The sequence below is a fragment of the Triticum dicoccoides genome, chromosome 2B, assembly GCF_002162155.2.
Source record: "Triticum dicoccoides isolate Atlit2015 ecotype Zavitan chromosome 2B, WEW_v2.0, whole genome shotgun sequence".
Lineage (NCBI taxonomy): Eukaryota > Viridiplantae > Streptophyta > Magnoliopsida > Poales > Poaceae > Triticum > Triticum dicoccoides.
In genome coordinates, this window is record NC_041383.1 from 666,407,777 (window position 1) to 666,434,075 (window position 26,299).

The 26,299-nt window shown below is 45.4% G+C and overlaps 1 pseudogene; it reads left to right on the plus strand.

Annotated features, from left to right (window-relative positions):
- The first annotated feature begins 3,418 nt into the window (after positions 1-3,418).
- On the plus strand, positions 3,419-10,722 carry LOC119361118 (annotated as a pseudogene).
- Positions 10,723-26,299: the final 15,577 nt, after the last annotated feature.

Below are 26,299 nucleotides of genomic sequence, written 5' to 3' on the forward strand. Positions count from 1 at the left end.
TCTCGCGGAAGCAAAACCGTGCCTTTTGTGGAAGGAAAAAAAATAAAAAACGCGATTTTTTCGTTTCTGAGAGGCACGGCCATGACTCTCGCGAAACCAAACCCGTACCTCTCGTGAAAGAAAAAAAAAGAAAACGCATTTTTTGCGTACAAATTTTTTTCAATTTTTTTCCTTTGGTCCAAAAGTTAAGGTAGACCGGTGGAAAACCAAAACGTCGGAAAAAACCCGTTTAAAAAGCCGAAAACACGTGCGAAAAAATAAAAAATAAAAACTGGAGGGAGCGCCGAGAGCACGACAAGTGGCGGGCGGCTGAGAGAGCGCCAAATGGCGCTGATCGTTGTGAGGCTTCCGAAGGAGCGCTAGTTAACTAGTTGCTCTCGCCTTCATCGCTTTCGTGTGTGCTAATTGAAAACCGAATGATTCGCTCAAAAATAATGAATGAACCCAGCGAAGGAGGAAAAATCCCCCCAAAAAATGAAAAATAGATAAAATTAACACTAAAAACAAAAGATAAACGGTACCGCTACAGTTGCTAGCACGACCGCTAGATTGGCCAGCTCAAGCGAACCAGACTGTGGTTGGATGGTTAGAGGGACTGTGGTATCTTCAGACCATCAGGGTTCAAGTCCTGATTCTCGCATTTATTTCTCGATTTATTTCAAGATTTCCGGCGATGCGCATTCAATGGGAGGAGACGTTCCCGTCGACGACGAGATGGTTGCGGTGACTTCGTAAATTTCAAAATGATATGTTGGCTCAGTCTTTCGGAGGTGCTCATAAAAATAAGGTATGCGTGTATGCGTTCATAGGGGTAAGTGTATGCGCGTGTATATAAGCGCGTGCGTTTGTACAGTGTTGAAGAAGAAAATATTGGCCAGCCAAGTCCGAGCGGTATGTGGATTTTCTTGGCTTTTTGCCGCAGCAAGCGGCACATAGGAGCTCTCCATCAAACACCATGCTTCATGTCAACTGAGGCTCCGTCTACGACCCACAATTTGGCCATAAAAATATCGGCAAGGAGGGCCGCTAGAAATAGTAGCGCCTTAAAGAAGATGTTCCAGGTTATTTTTCCCTTGGTTTGTATCAAAGCTGACCACTGATAATAGAAAAAATGAAACATTTGGTGTGTTTTAATTTATTCTCAATCTTGTTTCCCTTGCGCTCAGATTGTGTCTCGCCTATTGCAAGACGGTAGCTCTCCTCGCCTCAAGGAAACCCATTAGTGGGAGGTGCCAATAATATGGGTATGTTACCTTTTCTAGTTTATTACTTACATTCATTCATTATTCGTTTTGTCTTCTTTTTTCCCTTTTGTTTATATGTTTGAAATATTTTAAATAGATATATTTTAAAAATTAAATTACTAACATTTTTTAGAGCATTCATCGCACATTTAGAAAAGTTCATGCAGTGTAACAAAATCATGTAACTTTTATAAAATGTTGATCGCAACTAGAAAATGTTTGTGACATTTCTTAATGATTTTTAAAAATAAGGTTGAGACATTTAAAAAAATCTTCACGCAATTAAATAAATCTTACCATTCAAAAAATATCCATGAAATGAAAAGAATTGTTAAAGTGTTATAAAAATATGTCTTATAAATGTTTACAAATTTTAGACAAATGTTCACATTGTATTAAGAAAAAAATTGTACCATTCAAAAAAATATTCGAAACATTTAAAGAAATATTCTAACACATAAAAAATGTTATGCTTATTTTTTTAAGAAAATCATGGCATTTATGAAAAATGTTCAACCTGTGTTAAAAAACGTCCACTGTACTAAAAAATGTACAACATTTGTTCGAATAATATTGAAAATGCATCTGAATTTTTAAGGTGTATTCAGGAAAATGTTCAATGTGTATCTAAAAAATGTTAAATATGTATAAAAAATGTTTAGCTGTGTATTTGAATAAAGATTGACATGTACTTAAAGGGTGAAAAAAAGGAAAGCCAAAAAAAATACCACAATGAATAAAAAACCGATTAAAACAAATAGAGAAACGCACACAAAATGAGAATGAATAAAAACGGATAAAAACACAAAAACAACAAACGTGCATGATGGATTCTAAACACGGTGTGCCGTTCTATAGAACCATCCCGAAACCACTATACTGGGCCGACCCACTATGGCGAGCACATATCTGAGCCGGCTCAGGCGAGACAGAGCTAGCTCTTGCAGTAAGCAAGACATAGCTCCCGCATTCGAGGATGCCAATTTGGCAGCCAAGTTGTCCCGTCTTGATTAAGAGATGCTCTCTTTGTACGATTTCTCTCGCCAGATATTTAGGTATATCTAGTTAGTAGTTATTGGCATTGGCATGATTAGGATAAGACTTCACAACTATTGTAAATTGCCCTAAACAACGAACAAACATGAAAAGACCCCACACTCTATTCTAGGGTCTGGATCCACACAAAAAAAGCGATCCCACGACACAGTGGTTCGCACATCATTATCACCCATGAACAGAGGATCTAGATCGTCGTACAAACACACTTCAGAAATTAAAACGGCCCGGGATTCATTCAACAGTGTTACAGTGTACGCGGGGCCATTGATCGGGAGATAGCCCTTTTCTTCCCACGTCCCAGGCCCGAGCGGCCGAGCCTGTCGGCGCATCGGCGGCAGCAGCCACCGTACGCACGGGCCGACGACGTTCCACCCAACCCAACCCAACCACCGCGAGCTCGATCGAGGACGAGGACTGGTGTAACAACTAAGCGGGGTCGCTTTGCGTCACGTGAGGCGGCCCCGCTTCGGGCGCGCAGCCCATGTCGACTTCGACGTCGACCGACCGACGTGAAACGAAAGGAGTTGGCTCCGTTCCATGATTCGATGGGCCCTCCGTCGCCATTTCCAACCTGTCGCTCCTCGGCTCACGCAAGCGCGGCCATGATGCGGTGTTCGTTTGAGTGCTGCGTACTTCGACTGGCACCGGTGTTCGCTGCATGCATGTTACTCGTCGTTTGCTTGCTGTTGTTGCTGCCACGTCAACGTCAACGGGACAAGGGCTCAATCGCAGAAAATAAAAGGTTCGGATTGGTTATCAGTGAAGCTAAAACTGAACCACAGTGGATCATCTCAGAGGATTAGTTGTTCCATTTTTTCTGAAAGAAAAGGTGTTGAGTTATTGATAATGCCCGCTTTAAGGGCGAGTTCAGGTGCTGCTGCCGGTGATGGAAGCATGCATGGCATGGGTCAGCTGCGCGCGTAGGGTCTGACAGGTACTACTGCTAGATGTCTTGTCACCCAGAAGGGATCTGGCCTCCTGACGGGCACAGCTAGCCAGCTAGTTTAGCCTAGCTGGGCGCCAATCGAGCCAGCCGCCACTCGCCCATATCATCATCATCACACACACACACACAAAAAAAAGCAAAACAAGTCGTCCATCGGCGGCATTGCGGTATGCGGTGGGACGTGCTGGATGGTCTCCCGACTCCCACCACAGGTCAGTATACCAGTGGAATCAATTCTGCATTACTAGTACTGTGCATATGTATATCAGTAATAGGCAGTACAGTAGAGTAAAATTTAAGCACGTACAGATGCAGCTACTGGCTGTAGCCTGTTCTAACGTGGTGGTACTCCTACGAACGACGGGTACTGTACAGTAATTACTGCCGTTTGGATTTATTTTTTCGACCTTCATGCTACCGTGGCATCATTGATGATACAGCTGGGCTCCCGTTTCCTTGTGCCCAGCAGGCGGACATGGCGAGAAAGTCACCCCTTGTCATTCAATTTTCTGCATATGGGAAGCAGGCATATCTGACCATTTGACCCCCTCTATTTCCCGCGCCCCTCTTCCCGGCCCGAGCAGAGGGTCCATACCTTTCAGTACAAATTGCGAACGAACGAGACGGAGGTTTTATCAGGAGCGCGGTAGTTCACTTTTGTCAAAAGGACAGAGCCGTTCGTGACACCAGTTTGGTTCTTCGTCGTGGACGCAAATTACCTGAGGCTGACACGCAGGTCCACCCGCAGGCGCAGCAACGGAGCCTCTGACCGTGTGTGGGGGGCATGCCTCCTCCGTCCGATCACGTGCGTGCGCTGTTCCCGGCCTCCTCGTCGTCTTCCCCTCCCTGTTTTTACCCCGACGCAGCGGTGCGTGTTACTGTTACCGGTAGTTAGTTACACGACTGCGGCCGGCCGACCGACTCGACGTACGTACATACAGTACGCCGGCGGACCCGCAGCCCCTTGCATTACTGTGGCGCAGGCAGGGCCTGGGACCCCGCGTTCATGTGGAATTGTGGATCTTTGTTTGGACAGGCCGGACTCATGAGATGAGATGAGATGATTCGAACACACAACGAGACCCAGTCTTATCTTGCTGGTGTCCCGGGGTTTGTGATTGATTTCTACTGTGACCCTCGCACATGGCCAGCACACGGTTTTAAGTGCGCGTACGGCGCAGCTCGCTTGGACGCCACCTCACTCAGCACGTATGCACGTCCAGAGATACACGAATCATCATTGCACATCCATGCCCCATTGCCGCTGCAAGGCGGTTCTGCAGTATAGTACGAGCGGTTGACTCTGAAGATTACTGCATTTCATCAGGAGGCCGGTGGCGGCCAGCAAGCGAGATCTTTTTCTTCTGGTTTCTCGAAGCACGAGCCTGTCAGTGGCAGGATCGTCGCGTGTGGGTGGTGAGGTGAGATGAATGGGTGACGTCTCGCGTGGTGCACAGCCTTTCTGGTTTGGCCTATACTTGTGCCTGAGTTCCAAAAGCTTTCTGCACGTACAGGGGTGCTGCGCGTCAGTTTGGTCCGGGAAATCGCAGCCGGCTGGGCGGCCGTGCGCGCTGCGGCGCCAGCGACGCAGGCAAATGACATTGGACCATTGCGTACGCACCTGCTCGCCGATGCAAACTCTTTTGAAGCGACCGAAGAAGGACGCGTCTAGTGGGCGGTTGGCTGCCCACTAGTGCGATCGAGCGGTCAATCCAAAAAGGTAAGTCATGTCCCTCCGCGGTACAGAAAAGAAAGGGGACAGGCTACCACCAAAACCCGATCGAGCGGCCCGCAGAGACAGATTGCCACCAAACCCTACCGAGCGGCCCGCACCCCACGCTCCCAGCGCCTTCCACGCCTACTCACCCCCACGCCCCACCGTACGTACGCAGCGTCCCCACGCCCACGTACCTACCCAGCGCCTCCCACACCCCACGGTCCCTTCTTCTTCTCCACGAAAGAAAGGAAGGATCCAAGGCCTTCCTTCCTCCTCCTACACAGCCGCCATGAGAGCCCCAAAGTAGAAGAAGGAGCTGCTTCGAAAAAGAAGATCTAAGGGCAGGGTGGTCAGAGCCCATACCAGACACTAAAATCAAGTAGGTATGCCCCCTCTGCTCCTCTTCACTTTCCCCTTTCTTCTACTGCATACATGTAGGCACATGTAAACCCCCTTCTCCATGGATCTAGGACAAAATCCATAGAGAAGCTGCTTCAAAAAAGAGGTGAATCTGGCACATCACACCAGCCTACTTGATGTTACTGCTGGATGTGTTAAACAAGCCAAAAACTACTTGATGCATGCCAAACAAGTTTCTTCCACCTGGATGTGTTAAATAAGCTGCTTCAAAAGTGTTTTCCCTGCCCCTTTTATGTGTTCAACAAGTCAACTAAGAGATATTTTTTGGCTAATTAATATGTGATTCTAGCCAAGTAAACATGCATGCTTGCCAACTAGATATATGCATCCTGGCCAACTGAAATGTCTATTCTAGCCAGCTGAAAACATTGACTGTGCAACGGAACATGCATGCTGGCCAACTGATATATGCATCCTGGCCAACTAAAATGTCTATTATAGCCAGCTAAACACATTGACTGTACAACAGAACATGCATCCAGGGCATGCTGATATATGCATCATGGCCAACTGAAATGTCTATTCTTGCCAGCTAAATACATTGCCTGTGCAACAGAACATGCATCCTAGCCAAAATGATATATGAATCCATGAAAATTCAAACATCTATTTTAGCCAACTGAACACATTGGTTGTGCAACTGAACATGCATGCTGGCCAACTGATATATGCATCCTAGGAAAAATGAAACATCTATTCTATCCAACTGAAAACATGGAATGTGCAACTGAACATGCATGCTGGCAACTGATGTATGCATCCTGGGAAATTGAAACATCTATTCTAGCAAAAACTGAACACATTGACTGCCAACTCAAAGATCTATTCTAGCCAAAACCAAAAAACTGCAGTACGGCAACTTCTGCAACAATATGTGCGACAGATAAATAAACAAGGTTATTGAAGTCATAAAACCACATTAAAGTAGTTACTCATATATTGCTTGTCCCACACATATATTCTGGTAGCACACCTATTGCAAAGCTATAGTGTAAAAATATGTTCAAATATATTGGAAGTAGAAACAGAAACGGCGACGAAAAACATATATCTATAGTCTGTCATCAATTTCTTCTTTCTTCTTTCACCTGGATTTTGCATCTGAAAAAAGTAGCATCAAATTGTGTCCCAATTATGTCCAGAAAAATCTGAATAAGCTCCTTGCCAATGGAAACCCTGCGGATCATTGCAACAAAAGCAGAGGAAAAAGTCAGAAAACTCTATGGTAAAAAGAAGTCAAGTTCTTGCCAACTATTTACTGCAAACTGTGCAACTAACATAACAACTCTGTGCAAAAACAAAAAAATGCATGCATGTTATAATAAAAGATTCTGCTACAGACATGTTGCTTTTGGAACTAAGATTGTCATAAAATGGTGTTCAACTGCCTATTTACTAAGTTTTTAGGTTGTTTGAAACACTCTTTTCTATGATTAACAACTGATTACATTACTTTGTTCTTTTTTATATGTGCAGTGAGTGTGTGGCAGCACCCAAAAAAAGGAAAAAATGCTTGATCTCAATGAGTTGCCTCCTGATCTCAATGAGCTTCCTCATGATACGGATCAGCAGCAACCCAGCATACCACAAGGAAACTGGACAGAAAATGTTTGATCTGTTTACTACACGCAGGCAAGTCATGGTGAAAACCCTATGGGCCATGACAATGTGGCAGGCCAACCATCAACCCGTGGTGCCCCTGTAGTGGTGTCTTTGCAGTCAGAGAGCCATACTCTAGATGACACGGGAACCGAGGCAAATGTTCCTGGTCCAACCAGGACTGAGCTAGGAGCTGGGGCTGTTGACGGAGTTGTGCAAGAAGAAGAAGGAGAGGATGAGGCCGGTTCTCAACCTATGGAACCCTATGTTGGCATGAGGTTTGACAGCCTTCAAATTGCTAAGGATCACTACAACAGCTACGCACTACGGATGGGTTTCTCTATCAAGATGAACACATCTAGACGGGCACCCCGCACCAATGAATTGATAAAACAATAGTTTTGCTGTAACAAGTTCAAGAAGCCCAAAGCTGATGATGGAGGAGCTGAGGCTCCTCCTATCCTGGACCCTATTCCAGATCCAAAATCTGTTGACAGTGATGAGGAGATGGAAAAAGAACCTCCAATATTTGCTGAAGAGGAGGCTGGTACTAGTAAGAAGAAGAAGAAGCGCAAACGTGAGACAATAAAGCAGACTCAGTGCAAAGCAAAAATGTTGGTGAAGCTGATAGATGGGCGATGGGAGGTGACGCACTTTGTTCGTGACCACAATTATCCGCTCATGAACAAACCTTCATTGTCCAAATACTTGAGATCCCACCAAGGCATCTCACCTGATGAAAAGGAGTTTCTGTGCATCTTGTATAACTGCAACTTGACTACAGGTGTGGTGTTTTTCTATATCCCTTAAAGAATTAAGTTTTCCTGTAGGCAGTCCAGTGTGCAACTGTTATGGTACTACTGTGCAACTGAAATGACTTAACTATGCAACTGGTGTCCAACTGGTGCTTGTTGTGCAACTAGATTGTCTTTACTGTGCAACTTGCAAAAAGTGCAAAAGTGTTTTTAAAAAGATGCAGCTAGGTGTCCATTTCCTGCGATTATCTTCTGTGCCAACAAATGTCCTATTACCGAGCAGCTGGATGTGCGCATTCGTGCAACTAAAAAAAGGATACACTGTTTGTTTTTGTATTATGCAGGGCATATGATGCATGTAATGGCAGAGTTCTATGGATCTGAGATGATGGTGCCATTCGGACCAAAGGCAATAACTAATCTTTGTACAAGTTTCCGTAGAGATGACACAAAGGAGGGTGATCTGATTGAGACAATTGCGCACTTCAAGGATATACAAAAAACCGATCTAGACTTCTTCTATAAGGTGAAATATGATGAAGAGGACAGAGTTGTCAACATATTTTGGGTGGATGGCTTAGCTCGAAAAGCTTATGCGGAGGCGTACCATGATTGCATATCGTTTGACACCACCTACATGACCAACATGTACAATATGTTGTTTGCACCCTTCACAGGAATAAATCGACATGGCCAATCTTTCATGCTGGGTTGCGCGTTTGTGAGGCAGGAGTTGGCATCGAGATTTGATTGGGTCTTTGGAGCATTCCTAGAGGCTATGGATGGCAAACCTCCTGACAACTTCATCACCGATCAGGATGGTGCAATGAGGCAGTCAATATAGAGTATCTTTCCAACCACCGTGCACCGCTGTTGTAGATGGCAAATCATGAAAAAGGCTCAAGAAAAAGTTTGTTGGCTGCTGTGCCGGAATCCAGAACTCTCTGATGATTTCAACAAGTGTGTTGACTTCAGCTTCACTATAGACGAGTTTGAGCAGAATTGGGCTGGGTTAATGGTGAAGTACGAGGCTATGACACACACACACTTTGAGAAGTTGTACGAATACAGGTCAACTTGGGTTCCGTGCTATTTCAAGCACAGGTTTTTCCCGTTCCTACAGTCTACACAGCGTAGTGAGGGGTTCAACACCGTCGTGAAAAGATATGTGAACCCACACAACTCAATGCTGAACTTTGTCAAGCAATACGAAAAAATCCAAAGGCTGCAATGATTACAGGACAGAACACCTTGAGGTGGAGCTGTGGTCCAACTTCCCAATAGAGAAGCAAGCTTACAAAACCTATTCTATGGACCTTTACCGCAAGTTCAGAGAAGAGTTTGAGCTGATTGGACGTTATAATGCATTACAAGTTGGTGATGATATATTTGAGCTCAGACCGAACCAGGAATTTGTTGCCAAATATGGTTCTCGAAACTACTTGGTGCAGGCAAGGGTGGAGGAGGGTTCCTATTTGTGTGAGTGTTGTAAAATGGATAAGGACGGCATACTCTGTTGCCACATCCTCAAGGTGTTCACCCATATTGGAGTTGATGTCATACCGGAAAGGTACCTGCTAAGACGGTGGACACCTACTGCTGTACCTAGTGCACCAGGGACTGGTTATGAGTAACCGGATGAAATGCCTCCTCAGTCAAAGAAGCAGATAAGGGAGAGGAACATGATATACGATTTTTGGAAACTAGCAAAGTTTGCGAGTGGTTCTGATCCAGCACAAGCTATTGTATACAAGCATATGCGTGCAGCACGTACCGAGATCGGCCACCTGAACAAGTCCAAGAAAAAGAAAAAACTGACTGTTGCCACGGGGCCGTCAGATGATGGCAACCCTTGAGGACCTCCTCCACCTCCAGGAAGCAACCAGGGGGCTCATTATCCAGGTAATTACCTGCCCCAACTCCTGATCTAACTAGTTGTGTAACTTCAGTTGCACACATCATTGTGCCTAGTTGCACACATCATGGTGGCCAGTTGCACAGAAACAGGCTGCCCAGTTGCGCATGCTGTGTTAGTTCAAGCATCGAGATAACACAACTAACTTGTTTTTCCTATTCTGGATATAGATGATGTCAACCCTCAAGGACATCCTCCACCTCCTGGCCCTACAGGCAGAACTCAGGGGCCTCGTCATCCAGGTAATTACCTGCCCCAACTCCCCATCAAACTAGGTCTGTGATTCCAGTTGCACACATCATGGGGCTCAGTTGCACAGAAAAGCAGGCTACCTAGTTGCGCATGTTGTGTTAGTTCGAGCATCAAAGATAACACAACTAACTTGTTTGTCCTGTTCTGGCTATAGGTGATGCCAACCCTCAAAGACCTCCTCCCCCGTCTGGCCCAACTAGCAGTGCCCTGCGTGCTACTCCCAATGGACCTACAGGCAGGACTCAGGGGGCTCATCACCCAGGTAAAAATACCTTCCCCAACTCCCAACAAAACTTGGGTGTGTGACTTCAGTTGCACATATCATCCTGCCCAGTTGCACAGAACATGCTGACTAGTTGCGTGCGTTGTGTTAGTTTGAGGATCAAGCTAAAAATCTAACTTGTTAGTCCCGTTCTGCCCATAAGCGATTACAATCCAAGTACCATGACGGGCTGTGCTACTACAGGTGTTTTTTAACTTAACTTGCACGCAGCAACCAGTTAGTTGGACAACATGGGCTATGTGGTTGCAGAGAACATCAGTGCTGGTTGCACAACAAAAAAAGTACTAATTTTTTATATGATTATCACACATGTGATCGTGATGGTCCTACTGCCCCGTTGGAGGTTGCATCCCCTGCACAAGTTTCTAATGATTTTGTGCCCAGGGATCCTCCAAGGTCTACTACAAAGGGTAGGGCAAAAAGTCGACGGTACAAATCGGCGCTGGAGCTACACCCAAAGAAGAAAAACAAATGCAACCAGTGCCAATCTACAGATCACACTGCTGGTGTGTGTCCACTCAGGCTACTGTGATTCTATTTCATCGTTTGTAACTTTGAGACAAAAAAGGAAAAGAATGATGTTTTTTAGCAATATTGGGACCAAGTGGACACATTCAGCAGTTATAATTTCTCTTTATCTAATTTATGCTCCTTGAATTAGTTCATGCACTGTGTAAAAAAGGTTGCTATTTGTGCCTTTGTTGGCAACTGGTTAAAATATTTAGTTGTTGAACAATTGTATGTCCAGTGCTCCTAATGTATCGACAAAAGTGAAGATATTGACTTGCAAACGGAATTGCTACTAGTGTGCAACTACAAAATCTGCTTAAAAATTGTGCAAACCACCAACTAACTCCATGGAGCAGAGAAAGAAAAAGAATACTGACCTAGTCCTTATCGTATCTCAGTAACTTCCTCCATGGGGCAGTGTTGTGCACGCTGGTGACCCAGTCATATGCCAGCTTCTTCCTGATGTTGAGTACTTCCTTGGGTTCGTAGTTGGGCAGTTGGCTACTATTCCACTTGGTGGCGTTAAGCAGTGCGAACAGCCCACACTCATTACTGTGATGGTCAAGAAAAAAGAAAAATTGTAACATAAAATTAAAACCAAATAAAGATAATGCACTCTGTGCAACTGCTTATGTGCCACTATGCAACTGCTTATGTGCCACTGTGCAACTGCTTATGTGGCACTCTGCAACTGACTAGATAATCCATTAGAAACTCATAAAAATGATAAACAGATTGCAGACTAGTACTGTGTCTTAAAAAACTAAAGATTGCACATGTAGAAAAATTTAAAAACTACAAAATGATGGTAAGAAATTGATAAGAGAGCCATGCTTATTGTCTTACTTGCCGAGATGCTTCGGTACATCAATGTCAATAATCTGGAAGTGCTCAATGCTGAACTTTGGGTAATGCTTCCTCCATAGCTGGCGTACTGCCCCTGCGATGGTAGAGGCGGTCGTCATCAGCTCAATGTTATCCAGCGTCTTGTTTGAGTCAAGAACTTCGAAGCGTCCGTCCCTCAAGTTAACATTGAAGACCCAATAATGCCTCCCTCCCTCCTTATCAGTTACATCAGCGCACTCGAGCACTGGCAACATGACCTGCAAGCGTGAACGATTTCAGACACATATACAGGCTGTAGCTAAGAAAAAACAGTAAAAGACTTGGTCAAGTTAAAAACAGGTTTCCAACAAGTATGTGCCAACTAGACATATGTGCCATGTGCAACTGAACATGCTGTGGGTGTCAACAAAAAGAGATGGATCATGTGGGCACAACACTCACCAAGTCCTTCTTGTCGAGATGGTTCTTGTAATCAAACTTCTTGTTTATCTCATTCACGTTGTGGATACCTTGCTGTAAATTCATCTGCAGAGATTACAAAAGCATGGCTCAATTGGTCACCAAAAAAGTGCTACAGATCAAAGATGAGCGTGGAGAAGGTTTTGGAAAAACTTACCGAAAACCTCAGTGGCATAACAACCTTCTTTGACCCTTCTGGTAAGTTCTCCATGATGTGTAAGATTCCAGTCTCAATAACAATTTTTGACAGCCATTGAACCGGCTTCATCGAATCAACTAACTCCTTTAAAGAAATGAGGAAATTACCATACCTGATTATCTCAGGGCTGAATTTTTTTTGAAAGCAATAAAAAGACAAGTTAGCTCGAAGGGGCACATCAGCAAAAAAAGTGCATGAAATTGAAAAACATAATAGTGTGCAACTAAAAGCCCTGTTCTATGCAACATGCTATGCTTTCTGTGCAGCTAAGTGGCTGGTCCTGTGCAATTGAAAAGGATATGTATGTAGGCTATGGGGAGTTAGTTTACCTGGTAGCTTCATCATTTGCTCCTTCGTGATGCCTGACCCAATACAAGAGGGCATCGTAAAGCTTGTTCACTGCCTCATTGGAGCTGAATGACTTCTTCTTGTTGTAGTCAATGAATGGAGACCTTTGAGATGCTGCGGGCCTTATTACCCTCCTCTGTCTTCGTGCAATAGGTGGTCCCAAAGAACTGCTCGTGCCAGCTTCTGGTTCTGCACATATCGGGGTGTGGCAATTCTCTGGTGATCCGACATCATCAGCAGCAGCGCGTCCTTCATTCACAGCTGCTAGGTCCAACTCACACTCATCAATACTAATCACACCGTCTTCCGTTGTTTCTGCTGCTGGAGCAGGTGCTGGAGCATGACCATCTATGCAGAGGTCAAAAGATGGTGCATCGCAGAACCCGTCACCATGATAAGACTTTGATCTTCGTATTGGTTCAAGGACCAGGGCATCTCCTTGCGGCACAAACACGGGTGCATCGTTCACTGACTTGGTTCGCGATAGTGTTGTAGTTGGCGGCCTTGGAGGCTTGAACCTACTTATAATGTTGAACACCTCCTCTTGTGTTAGTGGTAGCTGAAAGTCAGCTCTTGGTGATGCAGGCTTGCTTGGCTGTTGTATGCTGGCTCTCGGGGACGGCAATTTGGTAGTAGGATCACCTTCTTTTGTGTTTGGCATTGAAGCATCTCTATGAGTAGGCACCTTGGGGCTTGCAGTTGCAGTGGTGCCTTCCTGAGCAGCTGTGGTGGTTTTGACTGTGACCACGCTGCTAGCTGACACATCAGTTGGCACACTGGTATCTGTAGTTGGCATCTTTCTAGTCTGAGTTGGCAGCAACCTAGCAGAACTTGGCACCCCTGCATCAATGGCCGCGGGTCGCAGTTCTCTCTCGTCTCTGAACCCCAAACCTTTTGTGGCCTGTTCCCCCTTTGTGCCCCTGGCAAACTTGACAATCTTTTGCTGCTTAGGTGGTTTTTGTGGGACTGTTGAAAGGGGAGTCTTCCTCTTGATCTGTTGAACTCCTGAGATGGTGGTTGGATCTCCGCTCACTACAGTTGGCATATCAGTTTGAAGCACAACTTCCTTGACCATATTTACTTCAGCATCTACACTCACCATCTTCTCCTTGGTTTGAGGCAACTGTAGATTCTTCTTCATTGAAACTGCTTTATGCTTCTGGACCACGTGAGGGTTTGCCATGGATGCTGCCTTACTCTTGCCGGAGCTTAGGTCTGGAAGCTGCTTCAAATATTCCTTGTATTTTTCCTTTGAATGAACCCAGTCAAGACCCTTTCCTGCTTCCTCCATGTCAACTTGATTCTTTTCAGCAACACTTGATAAGAACAGGCTGTTGTCAATGGAAAAGTTGATCTTCTCACACATATCTTGGTCGCTAAAATCTGGCACAGGAAAGGTGGTTGCCAAAGCTGGCTTCAAGTTGCAGAGCTTGAACATATCAATGCTGCCATGAGACTCTGCTTTGTCATTTTTCTTTGACTTCGGCAAATCCTTGTCTTTCCAGCAAGTTTTGTCGATTAACATCTGTAGTGTGCTCATGCTACTCAATGAATTGCCGTTGCTGGCAGGAGTGGCAGAAGTGCTAGTCCCCCTGAATGTGTTGCCGCCTGTACCACCAGAACCAGGGGCATTGTCATCATCATCATCATCGCTGCTGTCGCTGCCTCCATTGGATCCCCCAACATCATCACCATAACAGTCCTCGTCTTCTTCATCGTCGTCTTCTTCCCTCTTACTGCCATCAACTGCTGCGCCTTTGTTTTATCCCCTCTCACTGCCATCAACTGTTGCACCTTTGCATCCCCCTCTTCGGCCTCACTTTCTTCTTCCTCCTCCTCTGCCTCACTATCTTCTTCCTCCTCCTCCTCCTCCTCTCCTTTGTCCTCTTCTTGTTTGTCCTCCTCCTCCTCCTCCTCTTCCTGCTCCTCCTCCTCTGCATCTTCTTCATTGTCATCCTCATCCTTGTCCTCCTCCTCTGATTCATCCGCGTCTGTGTCCCTGTCATCGTCAACATCTATCGCTACTTCCATTTCCTCATCTTCTTCTGACTCATCCTCAACAAACTGTTCATCTTCTTGTATAGTTGACCCCCATCTCTTTCTTTTTGGAGCACGGCGTGACGCCCCGGTTTGCATTGATGGCTGCTGTACGTAAGGATCAATATCTGGTTCCTCGTCATCGATCTTGGCAACTGCTTCAATGAAGGTGCCAACCTGTTCAGTTACAGCCTTGCACAGGTCATTGACCACTTTCGCAATCTTTGCCTTTTTCTGCATCAACAAAAAAAAGATTCAGTACTGATTCAATTAGAAAAAAATTAAAAAGTAAAATGTCTGTAACTGACCATGATGTGATAAGCAAAAACCGACTAATACACACTTTCTGGCCAACTAAAAACATGATTCTAGCCAACTACAGATGCACTATGGCACAAACTAAAAACATGCATTCTGCCAAGTTGATGTCAATGGTTGTAAACGAACACTTTGACTGTCCAAAAGAACATGTGCAAGTACATATGCTTATATGTGCAACTGAACATACATCATAGCCAACTGAATCCTATATTCTCGCAACTACAAAAAGTTATACATGTCCAACTGAACATACATCCCAGCCAAAAGAAAATGTTGGTAAGTGGTACAAATTTCTGTATGCAAAACACTAACCTGCGGATTGTAGGTTATTGGTAACTTGGATGCCACGAATGCTTCAGCTTGCAAAATTCCACCAAACAGTGGTGTCTGCTCCGTGCCTCTATACTCCTCTTTAAGCTGATGTAAAAAAAAGAGAAAAAAGAAAAAAAAAAGAAAAGAACAAGGTTATCATAACAGATTTGTGAGTTGAACGAAACCAAACATTATAACCTGTGTAACTACAACAAGATACTGGGGTAGACAATTCGACTATACATATATGCAACTGAACAAAGACACAAAAACTGTGCAACTCACATGGCACCTAAAAAAAATTCTACCAACTGATGCCACACATCTGTGCAACAAGATTAGTAAAACCGTGCAACTTAACAAAGATGGTGTGCCAATTGAAAATGAACATGTGTGAAGATGCCAAACTCAAAGCTACAAGCTGTGCAACTACATGCATTGTTGTGCCAACTGCTGGCAGTTTTTGTGCAATTTCCAAAAAAAGTGACCAGGCATCAAAAGAACATAAAAGGAAGAAACTGTTGGAAAAAAACAAAGAGAACTCACTTGTAATTTGCCGAACACACCAGGAGAGATGGTATCCTTCTTGATCACCTTGGCAATTAGAGTACTATCCCATGCATTCGATCATATCGCGCAGTTGCTTACTGGGATGTCATGGACAAGCGCATCAAGGTATAGTATCTTCACCAGACCCAACAAAAAGAAAAGCCAAGTTCAGTTATTATTATGAGTATTTCAGCAAACTATAACTGCACAAAAAGAACAAGAACAGATGGAAGTGGTCATTTTACTAACCATCAAGTGATACAAGCAGCAGCAAACAGTTTGCTTATCCTGGTCCATGTTCCGGAAAGCTTCGTTAATGTGTTCTGCTACAAAAAGGCAGATGTTCATGTTCTTGAGGTTTTCATGACCTAGCACGAGCCCGTAGCACTTTGGGCTGAGCTTCAAGGCCGTGGTTGGTGCTAAGAAAGTGCTGAAGGCAACCGCAAGCCAGGCCATAAAGAATGTGTCATCTGTTATTCCCCCCATATCATTAATCATCGTGGTCCATGTACTGATCTAGCGATGAGAAGTTCCAGTTATGTTGAAGGTCTCTCTGAATCTCCTAGTTGTATCCTTGTCAACTTTGTAATAGACTTTTAGACCCCTGTTAGGAAGATCAAATACCCTTTGAACACTGTCAGCATCGACACGGATCCTTCCCCTTCCTGGGAAAACCATTTCAGACGTCTGTGGCTGGTAGGACTGCACCAGGAACTTAGTGAGGTCCGCTGGAAGTGTGTTTGACAAATTCAATAGCCCCCCGAACAACCTCAAAACTAGCTCTGACTTCTGTGGTGGGCTTAGAGAGGCGTTGAAATTTGCAAACCGCGCTGGTGATGCCCTTATCCTGCCCGCTTGTGATGGTCGCTCCACATCTTCCCCTGCAGCCACCTCAACTCCTTCACCGCTAGCCTGTTGATGAGAATATAAAAACATTAAGGAAACATTAAAAACAAGAGAAAAAATAAGGATGAAAAAAAAATCTTACAATCATCATTTTGATCAGTATTGGAAAAAGCTATATATTACTAAAATGGATCATGCCAACTAATATGATATATTTGTGCATCTAATAAGATCATGAGGACAACTGAAAAACTGCCAGTGTGCAACCTTCAAAAAAACTAAGAAAATATATGATACCTAGCAACTACAAAAAGTTCTAACGGATGTGCAACAATAAGCAATGATATTGCAACAAGATAACAACAACTAAAAAAAAGGTTTGCAAGGAACTGTTCAATAGCTCATAAACACACAAAAAACCACATACCTCAGCATATGTTGCGGAAGATGTGACAACTCCTCCAGCAAGTGCTGCCTGCACAAAAAAATGGCCAGTGATGTCAACTATAAAGAAGCCAACTTGTCAACTACAAGATGCCAACTAATGCCAACTAATGTCAACTGTATTTAGATCAAGATGACTAGAGATGTCAACTACAAGGTTGTTATTGACAAACTAAAAACAAAAATGCCGATGAGAACTGCTGCATAATTTCATCAGCATCTAAAAAAGCGAGAAACACTTATATTCAAGAAATTTACTTACCGTAGAAGATGACTCAACTCCCTTTCCAACTGCTTCACGTCTAGGCCGCTTTACAACACGGAACTACTCATAATCCTAAGAAAAATAAAAACATGAGCATGGGAAAAATAAAAAAATGTTATATGACCCAAACAAAACCGAAAAATGGGCTTGTGTCATCAGCATTGCACTTATCTCAACATCCTCTCCCTGCTCAACACTCCGCGCAGGTCATGGTTGGCGATTAGCAGGACGCTTCGACCTCCAGCGAAGCGACTGACTTCCAGAACGCTGATTAGGCAACCCAAAAAGAAAACATGAAAAAGGACATTAGCATGCGTGCATAAGTTGAAAACAACTCAAAAACACAGAAAAAGTTAAAAAAAATACATCTTCTTCATTGCCATCCGCATCTGCTCCTATTATAACCATTTTTGCCCTGTGGGAGGAAATACAACAAAAGAAAACATAGTTAGAAGATGCGGAAACAAACTAGGGAAATCATAGAAGGTTGCTTTGATCTGCAGACATCTACACATAAGCAGGACACACAAAATGCAAAAAACCAAAAAAACATGTGGACAACCAACTACTACAAATGATACAGCCAACTGGGCAGTAAACCTTGTGCAAACTGGACAACATATGAGCCAACTAACTATTTTCTGCCTACGTATTACTTGCCAACTGTGACAAGTAATAACTAGGCAGAAAATAGTTAACTAAAGGCAACAAGCTCAGTAAGATAACTTGTGCAAATTGGAACAAGCAAAAAATGCAAAGCAAAAAATCCAGCAAAACAATTGGGCATACTATATTGAAAAATTAGCAACCATTCAGTGCTAATTTGCAAAAAATAAGCGTCCCTAGTTGCACATGAGGGGAAACGCATGAAAACAACCACATCCACAACAAAAGACTTGCACATTGAGAAAAAATAAATTGGAAAATTGGCAAGCATTGGTACTAATTTACACAATCAAGGGGCCCCTAGTTGCACAAAGCAGGAGAAAGCACATGAACCACCACAGCCACCACAATGCTGGTGGATAGGGTAGACTATATTGGAAAACTGGCAAGCATTGGTGCTAAATTGCACAAACAAGAGTCCCTAGTTGCACACAGTAGAGGGGGAAAACAGCAAAGCCAACTAAGTACAGCAACTATCACAAAGTGTATAACATATGAACAACCAACTAGTAAAAGTGATGCAGCCAACTGAACAGGCAACTTGAGCAACTGAACACCGTATAGACAACCAACTGGTACAAACAGTGAGCCAACTGACCAAAAGAACTGCTGCAACTGCAGAGCATATGGACAGCCATGTACTATATGGACGCAGCCAACTGAGCAGAATTTTGTGCAACTAACCACTTAAATTACTGAATCATGAACTTGCAGGATCAGGGAAAATCAGCCAATGCATTGCACACTACATTGCGCGCATCTAATACAACTTGCGGAATGACTAAGAATCATGAACAAATATCAAACCTCTGCAAAATTGAACGGAACATGAACTAAACAGCCAAATCGACCTAAAATCGCGATGGGCGCTGTGGACATGCATCCCTTCTACCTAACGACTACCGCGTACCCTGGCCAACTACACGTTGATCCTGGCCAGCCACCCCCGTGCCGTCAAGGGAGTACTAATTTGCACAAGTGATGATATCTATTTGCACACAGCAGAATAAAAAACCACATGGACCACAACATCCACCACAAGGCTGGCAGATTGGGTCCACTATATTGCAAAAAATGGCAAGCCTTGGTGCTAAATTGCAAACAAGGGTTCCTAGTTGCACACAGCAGCGGGAAAACACACGAACCACCAGATCAATCACAAAGGATGGCAGTTTGGCTAGTTAATGTTGGGAAATTGGCAAGCATAGGTACTGATTTGCACAAAAAATGGTCCCTAATTGCACACAACAGAAAAAAAACACATGACCCAGGAGAACCACCACAAGGCTGACAAATTGCCTATATTGTCTCAAAAATTGTATACTACTGCTCCTAATTTGCACGCAAGGGGTAACACAGTTGCACACCGCCGGGGAAAAACACTCATCGAAAACACCAGATCCACCGCGAAGCTACAATCCACAGACGAACCTCTATGGCCACTAACCAATCATCCCCCCTGAACCACTCATCCCGTACGTATATACACGAACTCTCCCCTTATTGCAACGCAAAAACGACGGGATGAGCACGACCCCCAGCCCGTCCCTGCCAATCCAGCGGTTTCCCAAACGAAGTAGTCCGCGGGGGTGACCTCAACCTCGCCGGAAAATGAGTTCGACCTCCCTACCCCCGACCGCGACATCGAGTTCGACCTCTACTTCGACTTCACCGGAAAATGTGCGACCTCACCGGAAAAAGCCGGAAAAAGGAGGGGGCGGGTACGAGTACCAGGGAACGCGTGGTAGGAGCAGTACATGTGCCGCCGCAGACGACGACCCTCGCGGCGCGCCCCGCCGTCGGCCACAACCAACGGCAGATTTGGAGCCGCCTCCGAGCACCAACCAGCGGCGAGAGCAGGGGGGAAAGAGGAGGAATGGGCGGCGACAGGTGCGGGGTGGACGGGGTAATGGCACGAAATTCGAAACCGCCGCCCACTCCCCACGACGGCTATCACGCTGGGAACTGCCTAATCCTTTATGACATGTGGGTCCGTCGGGAAGTTAACCTCGCGCGGCGTGGCTCGGTCGGACCAGGCGACCGGTCCACGCACGGTCCGAGCGGCGCGGCTCCACCACCCGACCAGGGAACACCTGGACAGCGCGCAGTCGATCGAAACAAAGATCGAGCGGCTCTCGTTCGGCCGCTCGTTCTCTCTAGGTAGTGCGCGTGCACTTTTTAGGTTTTAGGAGTTTTCTGAACCAAGCCTGCAAACTCATAAAGATCAACTCTTAGAGTAGTATACAACGTTGCAATCCAAAGTACGTTACGTTTTCCCCATTTGAATACGGGTTTGTAATCCAATGGCCCGCAAAACAAAAGGGCTCTGGAGACAGATTGTCGGCGCATGCGCTGCTGCGGCCGTATAGCCTGGGTGGTCACCACCACGGCTGGCCAGCCGGGGACACGTGCACCGGCCTCCACTCCCATCCCCGTACCACGTCCCCTCCGTCCGATACCACCGGCCGAAGTAAACCCTACCCTACCCGGCACCAACTCGACTTTTAGCGCGTCGTCACGTGGGCCGTTGGCTCGCTCGCAGTCGCACCCACCGGCACACCCCGCGCCGCAAAAGACGTCGTCCACGTACGTACCATTCGCATTATTGCCATGGGAATGGGAGATTTTCGCTTGGCCTCGCCGCCAGCCACCATCCACGTACAGTACCCTGGACGCGCCAGCCAGCCGCATGCACGACGCCGCTGCCGGTTGGGCGCTCCTGCGCCGCGTGCGCGCACAGTGCCGCCGAAGCCGACAGACCAGCGGCTCGCCAACGGGCAAGCCATGTCATCGTGCAGTGGCCTCGACGGCGCCCGCGGTCACTTCCACCGGTCGCTCCTTGACACAGGCCACAGGGGCAGCGAGATGCTGAGGCAAAAAGGATCAAGACGTGCCCAAAGGCAGAGCCATGCATGCAGTATCGTGACTTCTTGTGCATGCACGGAGAGCGATCGAACGTGACCAACCGGAGGAAGAGAGGTGTAGATGAGGAGTCATGCCACTGTGATCCAGTCACCGTGACTTGACTTGTGAACATGTGATGGGGTGACGTTCTTGCTGTTCATCGAGCAACGGTTCATTCTCAAGCTCAACAAGGTTATAGCCATGGGACCCGCGGAGTAGTGCTCTCGCTATGTGAACTGTAAACGTGGGTCCTGCCTCTGGGGGAAACAGCTGGCGAGATCGATAAAAGGGCAAAATTATGTTATTCCGTGTACCACAACAGTGCAGGGATTTAACAGGCCAACTGTCCGTGGAAACTTGTGCTCCCCCTTCTCCCGCGACAAGTCAACAAAGTGGGTTCGATGCCGCAAACGATGTGGAGTCGCTTTTGGTGCTCATGTAGCGAGAAAGGGAGCACCCGCAATGTTGTCAATGCAGGAGGAAATGGAACTGTTGTACGAGAGATGTGGATGTATTGATAGTGTTGTGTGCAACCAACGACTTGGTGACAAGACATGTTTGGGATGGCGTCCTCGCATCGCATGTGGACATGCAAAGTACGGTCTGTATGTACAAGATCATGGTAGTAGTACATTACCAAACCTAGCTCAAAATTTCAAATTCAGACCCCAATCAGAGTAGGAGTGAAGAACACTTTGAGCATAAAGTTGACTCATTGATTACACAACTTATCAACATGTACTGGTACAGCTAAGATTGGGTGATGGAGGGGAAGCGGCATGCCTCCTGGCCGCCCATCACGTGCACCAGCTGTCCAGCAAAGCCGAACCGGAGCCAGCCGGACACCTACGCAGCGGCAGGGACAGTCGCACATCCCATGATGCTCGCCGCGTACAGGTGCCCTCATCCGGTGTATGATCCGGTGCGGTGAGGTGGCCTTTGGGCCTCCCACGGACTGATGATGGTCCATCGCCACCACATTCCTGTGCTCCTTCCTATCCCAAAACCACGAGCTGTCCCCGCTGTTCCCTTATCCTGTTGCGGTGCAACGTAGATGCAGATATTTTGGTGATGGACCAAAAGTTATTCGTTCTAGCAGCCCCTCGCCCCCATGCATTGCATCCATGCAAAGGCAGCCAGGCAGTTCGTTTTGTTTGCCATGGATCTCTGCCGTGCCGAGACATCTGCGTTTCAGCTCTGCTCTGTCTGGACTGTCCCGTTCTTCTCCAACGTCTCTGCTTCCGGGGTCAGGCTGCTCGGTACTGTCACGCACGCACTGAAAAATCCACATTGCCATTTAGTTCTGTCGCGTTTGTAGCAACAGCGTTGAAGAAGAAGAAAACGAAGGAACAGGGCAACATGGCCAGAACGGGCCCATGCGGCGTGGGCGGTAGAGAGGCCCTGTTCCTACACATGTTCATTCCTGGAACGCAAAGCATGGAACCACAGCTCGGATCAAAAGCGGGAGAGCTTAGCTTTAACCCTTTGCATCAGCCGTAAGGCAACGGAAAGTTGCATTGTGTCAGGCAGGCGCAACCTGCCTCCCGTCTCCGTGGGCTTTTTTGTGCAAGTACGTCTCTGCGAGCCTGCGCGCGAGGAGATCTTGGACCTTGTGTGTGAAGGAAACATCCGCCTGTTTTCGGTGAAGTTTTTTAATTTTTTTCGGTGAAGTTGTGCTCACTCCAGGGACGATGATGAGATGGCCTGGCGGCACGTGAAGCCCGTACCGGACGTCCGCACCGGTTTTGGCGTTCACGGCAGGTTCCTTTCCGTGGGGTTGGGGTGAGGGTGACGATCTTGACCGCAGTAAAGACGCTTTGTTTGGCGGGTAGCCGTGGTAAAAGTTTGTGATGCACCACACACAACCGGCCATTAAGTACCACCAACCACTATGCATACATGTTGAAAAAATTGGCGTTTCTAGATCTGGCTTTGGAAGCATGATTTCGGGACAAAGCTATGTGGAAGGATTTTGATAAATGTCACACGTGTGGCATGAATATATGACAACTCTTAACGTTTTTTATGGCAAATTTAGTGACACGAGAATGTCATTCTTTTTCTATGGCGAGTTTTGATTTTATTTTTGGGATGAAGCTATAAAAGCATCAGCGTTGGAGTGCTTTGTGCCACACGTGTAACACTTATCATTTGGAATGTGAAAAATGCAAACCTTGAATTTTACTGAAGTAATGTCACAGTCCGTATTCACTCTGCATACGGATCTTAATAGAAAACTGTCACATCTAAGCGCTATTTAAGTTGACAGCTAAGACATTCCGATGAGTTCAAGCTTAGTATTATCCAACATTAGCTATAAGTGTGTGTTCCATGAATATATGATTCACATGTTTAGAATATCTACAGCCGGGCGCCTCAAACCCCTATAAAATGCCTGGACGGATGGCCCGATCATTGACCGATCATAAAACCCCAATCCAGGCGGGCGCTTTAAATTGGCTCTAAATGTCCGACCGGACTGACATCCCTCATATCCAGCCCAAATATGGGCCAGGTATGAGGCTGCCAAGGCGCAATTGGGCGCGTTCGCTGCGTCGGACTTGACAGCCTGACCCCAACAATTGCACCAAATGCCCCCCCCCCGGTCCTGTCAGATTTCACTTGTGTGGGACTGCACCTTGCCTTCTATGTATTCGACACATTGTCCGACTAGTTTTTTCGTGATTTTTTCATAGAAGCTTGATGAGAATGATTGGAAATAAGTTTCCATACTTAAAAAACTTTCACACTGTTAGTAGGGGCCATCAATGCTCACCTTTTAAACGAAATGGGCTCCTTCACGAAGCGAGCATTGATGACCCCTATTAAGAGAGAGTAGCTTAACATTTTTGCCCGATGTGTCTATTTGAGCCGGTCACTGCGCTCCTTTAGCGGCGAGGTGGGATAAAAAACCCAACCATGCTGGCCCAACACGGATGTTTCTATACTGAAAATCTTACAATGATTTTTTTTCATGTTTACACAACCCCGCCGGCTCTACACGGACTAAAACATCCAAAATGATCGACGTGCATGCCTTTTCATGAATTAGATGTTCTAAATACAGGGTTTGTGGTTGCAAATGGGAAATTTTGAGGCCTGCACGGTCATTGTCCAACCCGGATTTGCCTATCCTGGCTGTAGATGCTCTTAAGTGTATTCTACTAAAAAAAACTAAAAATATGTTTTCTTGATCACTGAGATATGAAGAGGTTGTATTTACCTCAAAGGATTTCTAGTAGGTTGATGGCACGTTTCTTTCAAAGGATTTCATGCGTGCGATGGTTAACTCCTACCAACCAATTTTCTAGGGGCATGTGAGTAGTATTTTGCTTCGACGGTTAATAGGCTTTTATAATAAGTATATGAGTTCTTTATGACTAATGTGAGTCCATGGATTATACGCACTCCTATCTTTCCGCAATTTTCTAGCCTTTTTAATACCGTGCATTGCCCTTTCTCACCTCGAGAGTTGGTGCAAGCTTCGCCGGTGCATCCAAACCCCGAGATATGATACGCTCTAGCACTTAAGCTTTTTTATATCTTCCTCAAAACAACCACCGTACCTATCTATTATGGCATTTCACAGTCATTCCGAGATATATTGCCTTGCAATTTCCACCACTCTATCACATGACTTATGCTCATCATTATATTGCTTTGCACGATCATACAGACCTGACATGATATTTCTGGCACAGCCACCGTTCATCATTGTTATACATGTTACGCTAGATCATTGCACATCTTGGTACACTTTTAGAGACATTCATATAGAGTCATATTGTTTCTGTTATCGAGTTGTAATATTGAGCTGCAACTGTAAGTAAATAAAAGTGTGATGATCATCATTATTAGAGGATTGTAACAGTGAGGAAAGGATGGTGGAGACTATTATCCCCCCAAAAGTCAGGATGAGACTCCGGACAAAAAAGAAAAAAAGAAAATAAAGAAAATAAATAAATAAAATGAGAGAAAAGAGAGAAGGGGCAATGTTACCATCCTTTTTCCACACTTGTGCTTCAGAGTAGCACAATTTTCTTCATATAGAGAGTCTCGTGAGTTATCACTTTCTTATACCAGTGGATTTTTTTATTATAGAACTTGGCTTGTATATTCTGATGATGGGTGATGTCTACTACACAACCTTCTTTTTGTAGACGTTGTTGGGCCTCCAAGTGCACATGTTTGTAGGACAGTAGCAAATTTCCCTCAAGTGGATGACCTAAGGTTTATCAATCCGTAGGAGGCGTAGGATGAAGATGGTCTCTCTCAAGCAACCCTGCAACCAAATAACAAAGAGTCTCTTGTGTCCCCAACACACCCAATACAATGGTAAATTGTATAGGTGCACTAGTTCGGCGGAGAGATGGTGATACAAGTGCAAAATAGATAGTAGATAAAGGTTTTTGTAATCTGATATAATAAAAACAGCAAGGTAACTAATGATAAAAGTGAGCGTAAACGGTATTGCAATGATAGGAAATAAGGCCTAGGGTTCATACTTTCACTAGTGCAAGTTCTCTCAACAATAATAACATAGATAGATCATATAACGATCCCTCAACATGCAACAAAGAGTCACTCCAAAGACACTAATAGCGGAGAACGAACGAAGAGATTATGGTAGGGTACGAAACCACCTCAAAGTTATTCTTTCGGATCGATCTATTAAAGAGTTCATACTAGAATAACACCTTAAGACACAAATCAACCAAAACCCTAATGTCACCTAGATACTCCATTGTCACCTCAAGTATCCGTGGGCATGATTATACGATATGCATCACACAATCTTAGATTCATCCAACCAACACAAAGTACTTCAAAGAGTGCCCCAAAGTTTCTACCGGAGAGTCAAGAACGTGTGCCAACCCCTATGCATAGGTTCATGGGCGAAACCCGCAAGTTGGTCACCAAAATATACATCAAGAGGCTCATGATATCCCATTGTCACCACAGATAAGCACGGCAAGACATACATCAAGTGTTCTCAAATAAAGACTCAATCCGATAAGATAACTTCAAAGGGGAAGCTCAATTCATCACAAGAGAGTAGAGGGGGAGAAACATCATAAGATCCAACTACAATAGCAAAGCTCGGGATACATCAAGATCGTGACATAGAGGGAACACGAGAGAGAACACGAGAGAGAGAGAGATCAAACACATATCTACTGGTACATACCCTCAGCCCCGAGGGTGAACTACTCCCTCCTCATCATGGATAGCACCGGGATGATGAAGATGGCCATCGGTGAAGGATCCCCCCTCCGGCAGGGTGCCGGGAAGGGCTCCCGAGAGGTTTTTGGTGGCTACAGAGGCTTGCGGTGGCGGAACTCCCGATCTATCTTGATTTTCAATGGTTTTAGGGTACGTAGGCTTATATAGGCGAAAGAAGTC